This window comes from Marmota flaviventris, chromosome 7, assembly GCF_047511675.1.
Source record: "Marmota flaviventris isolate mMarFla1 chromosome 7, mMarFla1.hap1, whole genome shotgun sequence".
In the NCBI taxonomy this organism is placed as follows: Eukaryota; Metazoa; Chordata; class Mammalia; order Rodentia; family Sciuridae; genus Marmota; species Marmota flaviventris.
The window spans coordinates 25,739,089-25,748,374 of record NC_092504.1 but is presented as its reverse complement, the minus strand read 5'-3'; the positions used below and the strand labels follow the sequence as shown (position 1 = coordinate 25,748,374).

General features: G+C 34.0%; 1 pseudogene; it reads left to right on the top strand.

The window, feature by feature from the left end:
* Positions 1–2,409: 2,409 nt before the first annotated feature.
* On the top strand, positions 2,410–3,483 carry LOC114094787 (mitochondrial glutathione transporter SLC25A39 pseudogene; annotated as a pseudogene).
* The last annotated feature ends 5,803 nt before the right edge of the window (positions 3,484–9,286 follow it).

The window sequence follows — 9,286 nt, the reverse complement described above, 5'->3', positions numbered from 1 at the left end:
AAATATATTCTACAAATCTGCAGATTTTCTTTTCATTTTCTTGATTGGTATCATTTTTAGGACAAGTTTTCTTTTATTTTGAAGTACTATATGTGGATATTTTTCATTTTCTTTTTCACAAAATATAGGAAAGGATCCCTTCTAAGTTTTGTTTTTCTAAGAGTTTTATAGTTTCAGCTTTCATATGTAGACAGATGAGCCATTCTGAGTTCATGTCTGTGTGGTGGAATGGAGGAATCAACTTCATTATTTTTCATGTAATTATCTATTTGTTTTGGTTATAGTTTTGAGCAATCAACAGACACTCTGACAGAAAAGCCATGAGAGAAGTGTTGAATTAGGAGTTTTAACAAACTTCTTAGATGAATCACATGCACATCGAGATTGAGAATGACGAGATTAGAATTATTTATTAGGCAAAATAAAAAAAAATAAAATTCTGTAAAATAAAAGTGGGATTCACAGAATGAGGGCTGTTGGGAAGATAATTTTATGGAAAAGTTGTTGGATTTTCATTTTGCAACATGGAGCAGAACTTTGTGATGAGGAGGGTCAACATGTGACTAAGGAGAGGTTACCTTAACATTAAATGCAAGTATGTCCTGAAATTGAGGTCAAGAAAGTGTGAGGCCTAGTTCTACCGTGTAAATTGACTCTAATGACAAATTTCACAGAAGACCTCATATTATTTATAAATATTTAATTCGCCATAAAGAATCGTGCAAGTCAAAGTAACAGTGTTGCTTTGATGTTTTTAGGCTGTGTCAGCAGGAGGATATAAATGATCTATAATGAAGAATCAAACATTACCTTTTTATCCATTTGTCTTCAGAGATGATGTTTTAGCAACTTCATGATGAGATCTATTAGCAATGTCACTGGAAATGACTCTGCCTAGAAGGCTGTAATGGCAAACTACTTTTGATAATTACATTAGTACTTGGGCATTCCATTCAGGCAGGCATATGGCAGAAAATAAAATCACAAATGAAAGAAATCAAAAACTAACACCATTAGTAAACATGGAAGATTAGAAGGCTAAAACATAAACACTTTCTATTCCTTTCTGGGCTTTCAACCAATTGAAGAAAAAAAAGAAAGAAAGCTAAATGTAAATTAAACATTACCTTCATAACTATTAAACACAATGCTGGAGAAACTGACCTATTTTACAGGAAAGCAGAAACTTGGAATATGTTCACCTTGTATATCTTAGTCTGCTTCAGAGTTCTAACAAAGTACTATTTATGGATTGATTTAAACAACAGAATTTTATTTCATACAGTTCTGCAGGATGTCCAAGATGAATGTGCCAGTGGATTCCCTGTCTGGTAAGAAATTCTTCCTGACTTCCAGACAGACACTTTTCTATTGTGTGCTTACATAACCTTTCTTTTGTGTGTGCTCATGGAAAGAGATAGCTACATATTTATTTCACCTCTAGATATAATTTGATGAGTACTGCAATGTATGAATTTTGGAAGGACAAAAATATTCAGGGCAATACATAGTCCTTGGCAATAATGGGTCTCCTGCATAACAATTGTACTGGTAAGCTAACTGTATAATTGAGAATAACTAAAATAACATGTTTTTAACTTGTTGAGCCTAATTTCAAAATAGAAAGATAAAAAGAAAGGGAATGACTTAGAGATACTGAGTTGATTTTCAAAATCCATATTTCTGAAACATAATGAATGGACACAGTGAGGAAAAAAATGTTAGGCCTATAGAGATCCTTACTCATGGATAAAATAATCAGGAGTGGAACTAAACCAACTAATATATTACAGGTTTTGGATACCATAACTCTTTGTCTTTGATAATTACTCTTATAAAATCAAGGCAATTCTTTGGGGTAAAATATTAGCAGTCTACTTCAGAAATTTTTATTTTTATTTTAATATGGTTCTGTCCCTAATACCATATACTGTTCCTTTATAACAGAGAAGACTTGGAAGACTCAGAATGAGATTTTTATCTCTGAAGATAGAGAAATGAGACCAATGACTGCTTGGAGAGTTTCTAAAAGCTTGAAAGGAGAAGGAAATGGGTGCTCTCTTATAGACTCCAAAAAGAATGCAATCCTGCCAATGACCAAGGTAAGTGTTACTAGGACATTCCTAGAAATGAAAAGCCTATATCTCACTCAAGACCTAACTGAATCAATTCTACTTATTAGTAGGTACCCAAGGTGAATCACAATTACATAAGATTTGGAAACACTGGTTCAACGCATCTCACCTTCAGAATTAGAGAATTTTCCTTATTTATCACTCTTCAAGGTGCTTGCTCTAAGGGTGGACATGCAGGTACCCCACATGGTGCATGGAAGCACTATGTGTCCCCTAGGCCCCTTGGTGCCTCCAGGGGCTAACATCTGCTTAGAGTTAGGATTGAAACAACAAGATGGTTGACCAGGATCTTGGGAGCATTAGCCTTCTCCAATTGATGGTGGCCTCTGGGCCTGGAGCTGTGGTCACCCCTGTCTGTGACACTGCTGGATGTGTCATGTGATGCCTACTGATGCAAGTTGGTGAGAAACAAGCCAATGTCTACCTAGAGACTTTGTAGCCTATACCAAATCACCCTCTTCTTTCCAATCCACAGGGAAGTGCCTCCAGTACTGCAATGGTGTCCTGGAGTCCCATACCCAAGCTCAGATGGTACCCTGTACCACCTGGTTTTATGACCCTATCCACGTCATTGGCACTGTGGATGCTTTTGTGAAGATTTTGAGGCTCGAAGGCATCAGGACCCTATGGAGCCATCTCCTAGCCACCCTGGTGATGACTGTTCCATCTGTGGCCATCTATTTCACCACCTATTACCAACTCAAGGCCTTCCTTTGTAGGCAAGCCCTAACTTCTGACCTCTATGCACCGATGGTTGTTGGCACACTAACTCGATTGGGCACTGTGAGAATGATCAGCCCCCTGGAACTTGTGCAGAAAAACTGCAGGGTCAGCGGGCATCAATACCGTGAGCTAGGCACCTGTGTCCAGCTGCAGTGGCTCAGGGTGGTTGGCACTTACTGTGGCTGGGCTGGGGTTCCACAGCACTTTGAGATGTGCCTTTCTCAGCTCTGTGCAGGTTCAAGTATGAACTGGTGAAGAGCTGGCTGAAAGGCTCAAAAATCATGGCCAGACATCCATGGGTCCCCTTTGCGGCTGGCAGCATCTCAAGGACGGTGGCTGCCCTCTCGACTCTACCTTTAATGTGGAGAAGACGCAGTGGCAGGTTGCCCTGGGAGCTGTAGAGGCTGTGGGGGTGGAGTCCCCACTGCTGACTCTACTTGCCTGTGGCTTCAGAGGATATGGCCTGAATCAGGCACCAAGGGACTCTTTGCAGGCTCCCCATGTCCTCGCCCCCAATGCCAGGATCATGGAGGCTGCCCCCTCCTATGTCACTGTGATCAGCACATAGGAGTATGGCAAAAGCTTCTTCCAGAGGCTGAACCAGGAAAAGCCACTGGGTCATTAAATGGGGCCAAGTGATGGACTCCAGCTTTTCTGTGGATGGGGGCAAGAGGCAACTGAGTTCAGTGCCTTTTCCTCAGCACTAAGGGAAGTACCTTGCTTCCCTTTTCTCCCAGCCAAGTAGGCCTCCCCACTAACCCTAGGCCCCCAGGCCTTGCTCAGACTCAATGTGCATCCTGTTGCTCCCCCTTGCCAAGATCAGCACTTCTTTCCAGCCCCTAAATTTGAAACCAAATCTGATAATTAAAAAAAAAAAGATACTTGCCCTATAGTATGTCTACACATGAATTTAATTTTGAACTTATCTCCTCTTCAAAATGTCCTCAGTATTGACATAATAATAAAATTTTAGTGTCTTCACTGGAATTATTTTGTATTCTATATTATGAACTAATATTCAATATCATAAGTGCCCAAACAAAGGAAACCAGAAAGGCATCCTGTTAGTTTAAAAAGTAGTAGCAATTGAGAATGGCAATGATTAATTTTATCCTTTCAATACTTAGGAAGATATGGATAAATAATTTTTCTCAGCCTTAGCTAAACTAGGACAAACTTTATTTTATGAGATGAAGTCATTAACCATGTATTTACTTAAAAGTTATTGACACAGAGGACTTTTATGATGAATTGAAATTTAAAACTGACATCCTAAAGGAGCAGGCACACTATATTTTTAAACACACACACATACTCACACATACATTGGTACATACATAAACACATTTACACATGGTCATATTTTATGAATGACAGAAATTTTCACTAAATGAATAAATTGAAGATGACTTTTTAACCCTGTGTGTGTGTGTATCCTTATTTTGCAAAGTGAAAGTGAATTTTTTCTATGGCCAGAAAATGAAAGTTTTATTTTCCATCCATATTTATGTGAAAAAAAATTAAAAAAATATTTTCATTTGTAGATGGGTACAATATAATATTTATTAATTTGTATGTGGTGCTGAGGATCGAACCTAGTGTCTCACATGTGGTAAGCAAGTGCTCTACCATAGAACTCCAACTCCAGTCACTATATGGAAAGAATTTCAAGTTAGAATTCGCAAATGCTTATCAACATTATGCATAGCATTTTACCTCTTTGGTCTTGTCAAAATTATTTTGTAACAGAGAATAACATAAAAACATGTTTTACTGCATTCTCGAACAAGTATATATTTATTATAATGACTCACAAATTCCAAGGCTTATGAAATAAAAAAGTCAAATCAAATAGAATCATTACTTAATTTTAAAGCATTGTTAATGTGTGAAATGATTATACTTATATTTTAGAAAGTCAATAAAAAAATACATGGACCTTTTTTAAAAATGTAAATTCACTTAAATCTGAATCCATCTAAATAACAACAGAAAATAATATGGCTTCTAAGGTAGAATATTCAAAATATATTTGTATGTTATACTTAACTTTGTTAGGTAAACCCTACAAATTTCCTATGCACAATTTTTATTGATGTATATATAAATTCATATCTTATTACCAATTGATTAATTGATCAACCTCTTCATATCTCAATGCACATATATAGTCTTTATGGAGGAAATTATTTGTTAAAGTATCAAGAAAGTATAAGGTTCCAATCTCTTGAGTTAGAAAGGGATGCTGAGGATATTGAATTCCTGTTTTGAATTTTGATTGCCTTACTTTAAAAAGAATGGGAGATTACAATAGTTTGATTCCTGCATTGGTCAAAGGAACAGAATAAAATTCTATATATCATGCATTGTGGAAATGACAATTAAATAAGGAATATGAGGTGTTTAGCAAAGTGTTGGACATATAGAAAATATATACAGTTTTACCTAAGATCATTTCCAAGTATAAAGTTCTGTTTTTCAGAAACCAAGCTTCTCTTCATTTCCTTCCTTCTCTGTTTAATGAGAACATAGTATAACATCTCTACAAATTATTCCACTGTGCTCTTTCCCTTCCCCTTTCAGGTCACTGAAGGTACAGCACTTAATTCAGCTGTTAACCATTTTAACCTGAGGGGTTGTTGAAAATAAATTCTCTTTAGAAGGCTTTCTAAGGTCCACTGATGATTTCAAAATAGCCTGAGAATCAATCAGATTAGCTAAAACATTTTCTACACAGACATCTATTAGAAAGCTGGTGTCTGTATAATGATTCTTTGACATTTTGAACCTTTATCATTTCAAATCTACAAAATGCATACCAAAAATTAATACAGAAAAGCAGATTTGCCCTAAACACTGAGGACATTATCTGAAAATTGTCATTTCAAACTAGCATTAAATTAATATGTGTAGCAACTTCTTTGAAAATTACTATTGATATTTATCAATTTCCCTCTCTCTCCCTACTTCCCTCTTTCACTCAATGTATATATGATATATATAGAAATGTATATATGATATATATGACATATAATTGATTATATATGATACATGTTATATATATTATGATATAATTGAAGGATTATAGAAGTGAGTAATGACTGAAGATTTAAAATATGGTTGAAATTATATCATATCAGACACAATTAGATTCTGATAGCAATTAGTTATTAACTTCGAAGAGTCATTCAACCTGTCTGGACTGAGTTTTCTTCATCTAGCAGTCAACTGTTAGGATTGTGTTATGTCTAAAATACTGTAAACTATATCTCTGAAATATCCGTGGCCATGAAGTTCAGCTTTTCTCAAGCAGAAAATATATCTCATTTTCTCCTCTCAACCAATTTTTAGAGGTTTCCCATTATGTAGTAATCTTCTAATAAATAATAATATGCAAATGATATAATTTTATGAATTAACGAAATTTTGAATGGAAATTTTCAAGATCAAGAAGTACAACAGATCCAGGTGCAGTGGTGCATGCCTTTAATCACAGTGGCTCCAGAGGCTGAAGCAGGAGATTCAAGAGTTCAAAGCCAACCTCAGCAACAGTGAGGTGCTAAGCAACTCAGTGAGATCCTGTCTCTAAATACGATTAAAAAATAGGTCTGGGAATGTGGCTCAGTGGTCTAGTACCCCTAAGTTTAATCCCCAGGATTCTCCCTGCAAAAGAGAGATACAACAGAATACTTGAAATAACACATAAAATACATACATTCAAATTGTAAGGTACTTTTAAAGAATAAAATTTTAAAATAAATACAATTAGCTTTCCACAAGTTTATTCTCATATGCAGGAATACGTGCTCTCATGTAAGTCAAGAACTAAATTTTGTTGCTCAAACAAAAGGAGACATAGAAACCTTTTATAGTATTCACAATATCTACTCTGAATAACTTATTTTCATTATAATAGGCATCAGTTGGATTCAAGAAACACTAAAATGTGTTAGCTTCCAAAGTCAAACACCACAAATGAGCTATATATCATTTTTGAAAGAAATTGGTTTTGTGTAATTTGAAAAACATCTAAGGGTACTGATCTTTCTGTTAAACAATTTAAAACTCAGGGTAACACTTTCCACCAGTGGCAGTGGCAAATGAGCAGCTGACTGCATTTCAAAAGATACTTCAATGCTCTCAAGTACTCCTTATCATAGAAAATCAATAATATCATTGAGATGGTTTCTAAACAAAGAATTTTAGTGGAAATTACCGTCTGGTCCATTTTGAGATAAAAGACTATGCCCATAATATTAATATACAAAGCCAACTCTCACTAAACATTCCTAAGTCCTAATTGGCACTAAGCAATACAATTTCTAGCATATAAATTACATTTTATCTTTATGTGTAAACCTTTATATGTATTATATGCATTTAATGTCATAATTGTGTGATTGGGCTAACACTAAAATATGATTTTTCATATTCTTCAAGAAAAGAAACAAGAAAAAAATGAACCTGAGTCTGAAGGTTGAATTGTCTAATCAAGATTTAAGTTCTGTTGTTAAATTACATTGTCAACCTTGTAATAAATTCTGATTAAGAATTTACACCTTTGTGAACAGATTAGCAGAGCTAATTGATTTTGATCTGTTAACTTCAATTTGCAGTTTTAAAAGGTGTAACCTCACCCAGATTTATGATTTGAAGCTCTTATGCTGGAATTAATGAATTTTCCATCTGATCTTATGTTCAGAAGATTTTGGTGAAGTACATATATTTCTCTGAGTGGAAATTATTTACTTTAATTCCTAGAATTGCATATATTTCTATGAATGTCCACATTTTTAATCTCTAAACATATGAAGCAATAATTTCATATCTCACTTATGATTTGTCATCCAGCAGCTTCTACTTCCATTTAATTATGAGGAAAACTTATCCTATATCTTTATCATCTCATTCTCCTCCTGGACTTTGCCTGCAGTGATAGACATATGGTTGGAATGTTCTAATTTAGTTGTTAACAGACCATATTGCACATAACAATCATTTATCATAGAAGCTGTTAGAGACTCTGGAAAAAGGCAGCCACAATAATTATAAATTATCTCTTGTAATTAAATTTTAAGTTTCTAACAATCATGGTTTATAGAAATTCATTACATGACAATGAGCTTCTTTCCAAAATAAATATGGAATCTGAGTGTGGGCTTTGCCTCCTGGCTCTTATTTCATGTAGTTTATTAAAACTGGGCATCAAATTGATTAAAAAACTTTAAATTATGTGATAAAAAGTATGATCCTATGTCATAAAACACTGAGGAAAATTCAACTAATTTTAACATCATACAAATTAATTTTTCATTTACACAGACACTAATAAAACTTATTGAGTTTAAGTGAGCCCTCACATAACTCCAGTATTATTTTTAGGAAGAAATATTTGCTATTTTAATTGGCATCATGAAAAGTTTTAGTTATTTCCATTAAAATTAAAAATAACTTCACTTCCTTCAAAATCTATAAAGTTTCAAAACTTTAAACAACATCTCCTAATTTTTCAGTTTTCTTTATATTTCATCTACTCAAAACAGTACTTAATCTCATCAAGATCTCTAGTGTTTGCTACAGTAATTCATATTGATTATCCCTTATTTATTTCCGCATTTTCTACATGAATCAACTAAGACACTAGGTATTTGTGTAAGTTAATAAAACTAATAAAGACTTTTTTGTTATTTATTATGTGTACATATTTTTCTTTTTAGCCACTTTGATTACCTGGTTGATTCTGTTACCCTTCTTTTGCATATAACCTCAAATCCTTGTCCTCTTCCTACTCCTACAAGTTTGAGATAATGGTCAGGTGACTAAGATATTGCCTTGGGCCCAAAATGTAAGGAGATATAAAAGTTCTCATAATGAAGATATATAATATTTAATGCATCATTTAAAAATAGAAATTAGTGCTAAAAGTAAAATTTCAAAGCATAAATTCAGGCAGGATCAGTATTTTTCGTTTTGTCTCAGATGTTAACATGACTTAGGAAGGCATGCCTATTGATCTGTCTGCCAAAGTCATGTATCTTCCCATTATCTGTCAATTTAACTTCATCCTATTCCAATGCATTGTCAATTCTTTTTCTTTTTCATATGCAAGACAAGGTATAATATTGAAAAGAACAGAAACTAAAGTCAGTCTAATTTGAGTTCATATTTCTTCTTTGTTGTATATTATTTATTTACATGAAAACTTAGCATCTAATTTAATCCATGTATAAAATGTGAGCATACATAAGAGATAATCGATTTGAATTATGTAAGAAATTACAAAATTTGTAAACTTGCTCTCAAAAATGCACACTCTCCAGTAGGAGATCTCTCCATTATATCTAATAATGTCAGCTAACACTTTTCAGTATTTATCAAAGTTGAAAACACTAATGAAGTTATTTGTTTAAAGATTGGCTTCACCACTA